Source organism: Chlorocebus sabaeus, chromosome 13 (genome assembly GCF_047675955.1).
Source record: "Chlorocebus sabaeus isolate Y175 chromosome 13, mChlSab1.0.hap1, whole genome shotgun sequence".
Classification (NCBI taxonomy): domain Eukaryota; kingdom Metazoa; phylum Chordata; class Mammalia; order Primates; family Cercopithecidae; genus Chlorocebus; species Chlorocebus sabaeus.
The window spans coordinates 5,632,995-5,636,077 of record NC_132916.1 but is presented as its reverse complement, the minus strand read 5'-3'; the positions used below and the strand labels follow the sequence as shown (position 1 = coordinate 5,636,077).

At 42.9% G+C, this 3,083-nt stretch overlaps 1 pseudogene; it reads left to right on the top strand.

The window, feature by feature from the left end:
* The first annotated feature begins 348 nt into the window (after positions 1–348).
* LOC103241041 (small ribosomal subunit protein uS5 pseudogene) lies at positions 349–1,065 on the top strand (annotated as a pseudogene).
* Positions 1,066–3,083: the final 2,018 nt, after the last annotated feature.

Below are 3,083 nucleotides of genomic sequence, written 5' to 3'. Positions count from 1 at the left end.
GCCAATGTTAGTTTTCTGATTTTGATAGCTGTAGGAGATATTGTGTTTACGTAGGAGAGCATCATTGTTCACAGGAAATGAACACTGAACTATTTAGGGGTAATGGGACATCAGGTAAGCAAACTACTTTCATAAGGTTCTGAGAATAAAATATGTGCCCTTGCTTCTCCGAGAAAACACCAAACGGCGGATGACGCCGGTGCAGCCGGGGCGTCCGGGGGCCCTGGTGGCCCTGGGACGGGGAACCGCGGTGCCTTCCGCGGAGGTTTCGGCAGTGGTATCCCGAGCAGGGGTAGCGGCCGTGGACTGGGCCGGGGCAGAGGCCGCGGATCTCGCGGAGGCAAGGCCGAGGATAAGGAGTGGATGCCCGTCACCAAGCTGGGCCGCTTGGTCAAGGACATGAAGATCAAGTCCCTGGAGGAGATCTACCTCTTCTCCCTGCCCATTAAGGAATCTGAGATCATTGACTTTTTCTTGGGGGCCTCTCTCAAAGACGAGGTTTTGAAGATTATGCCAGTGCAGAAGCAGACCCGTGCTGGCCAGCGCACCAGGTTCAAGGCGTCTGTTGCTATCGCGGACTACAATGGCCACGTCGGCCTGGGTGTTAAGTGCTCCAAGGAGGTGGCCACTGCCATCCGTGGGGCCATCATCCTGACCAAACTCTCCACTGTCCCCGTGCGCAGAGGCTACTTGGGGAACAAGATCGGCAAGCCCCACACTGTCCCTTGCAAGGTGACAGGCCGCTGCGGCTCTGTGCTGGTGCGCCTCATCCCTGCACCCAGGGGCACTGGCATTGTCTCAGCGCCTGTGCCCAAGAAGCTGCTCATGATGGCTGGTATCGATAACTACTACACCTCAGCCCGGGGCTGCACTGCCACCCTGGGCAACTTCGCCAAGGCCACCTTTGATGCCATCTCTAAGACCTACAGCTACCTGACCCCTGACCTCTGGAAGGAGACTGTGTTTACCAAGTCTCCCTATCAGGAATTCACTGACCACCTTGTCAAGACCCACACCAGAGTCCCCGTGCCGCAGACCCAGGCTCCAGCTGTGGCTACAACATAGGGTTTTTATACAAGAAAAATAAAGTGAATTAAGCCTGGGGAAAAAAAAAAAAAATCTGTCCTTAAAACTTTTCTATAACTTTTTCGTTGACTCAGATGTTTTAAAAAATGAACCAAAGTACCAAAATAGCATTTTAAAATAATGTGTATTTTTATTAAAAATGGGCAAGACACCGTCATGTTAATCAAGTCAATTTTCTATACAGAAAAATATATAACATCAATAAAATAAATGGAAATGGAAATATATGCAATGATGTTAGTTCTTTCCCATAGTGTTAGGTAGATAACATGAAGCCCTAATAGAGTTTCTGGAAAATTCATATTTTGGTGGAAATTCATAAGTTGTTTCCAGAATGTATATAGATGAAAATGGCCAACATTAAGATAAGCTACAGGGTTTTGAACAGTTTACAAAGTAATTATGGTAATTAATTATTTATGGTAATTAAGAGAACATGTTATTGATACAAGGAGAGATAGAAATAGAATAGAACAGGATAAGAGGCCAGAAATAGAGCCTCTTATAAGTGGACATTTTTATTACAACGAAGTTTGTACCACAGAGCAGTAGAGAAGGAGCAGTGTCTTCAAAAAACTATGCCTGGTCAACTGGATATCCACTTGGGGAAAAGCAGAATGACTTCTGCCTCGCCGCCAAGCAATCCGTACCTTGTGCATTGCCGATCTACATGTAAGAGGAAAACCCCTATTACAGAGCCCCTTGATCATTGTTGCCAGTAGAACGTGTATGGTGATGGAAATGCTTCACATCTGAACCCTCCAAGATGGTAGCCACAGCCACGTATTGGTTTTGAACAGGTGAAATATGGCTAGTGTAACTCAACCACTAAATTTTTACTTTGTTTTTATTTTACCTAATTTATGTGTAAATATCCACATGTGGCTAATGGCTACTATATTAAACAGTACAGTTCTAGATAATAAGGGAAGAGAATATCTTTATGTCCTTGGGATAAGCAGATATTTCCTGATAGAACACAAAAGTATTCTCCATAAAGGAAAAAATTGGCAAATAACAGCTTCTTCTCATTAGAAGACATCATCAAGAAATTGAATGTAAACCAACATGTAGGAGTTATTGCAACACACATAGTTAACAAGTTCTCAGTCTTGAATCAATAAAGACTTCCCATAATCATTAGAAACTTACCAAAGAAAATGAAAGTGGAGTAAATGGACAAATGGCTTGAACAAGCACTTCACAAAAAGGATAGCCAATGAAGTAGTGCTTTATATCAGTGTCATCCGGGCTCTTCTAATTGAAACCACCATTAAATATCACTACACACCCACCAGAAAGGCTAAAGTTTGTAAGACCCACAGGACATGTGGCAGGGATGGGGAGTGACAGTTGCACTCCAATGGTGGTAAATTGGAACCCACTTTATAAAACAGGTATTATCCACTAAAATTAAATGTATGCAAGCCTTATAAACATTAATTCCACTCTAATGGACATGTCCAATGTAAATGCATGCACATGTGTGCCGAGAGTCTTGAGCAAGATTTGTAGAATATTCCTCAACTTGGATTTAGCTGATATTTTCTCATGAAAAAAAAAAATCATAGTACGTGGTAATAAACTGTGAAATACAATGAGTATTACAAAGTAATGGAAAAAAAAATCACTGCATGGAACAACCTGAAGAAAACCTGCAAACAATATTCAGTGACAGAACAAGATACAAAGGATACATTCAAATGATTCCTTTGGTGTAATCTTCAAAACAGGTGGTATCTGTCCATTGTAGTCAAGGAGGGGAGGCTGTAACCATGAGAGGACAGGAAGGGGCCTCCAAGGTGAGCAGAGTGTGCAGTTTCAGGCCCTAGGTAGTGGATACCTGGGTTTGCTCCCACGTGATCATTCATTCAGATGCATGTTTATGATTGCTTACCGCCTTTTGGTTGGTTACAGGGCAATACAAATTGTAACATCATTACTGTAAATTCCTAATCATATATTTATAAAATGTACATGCTGTGTGATTTCTTCCC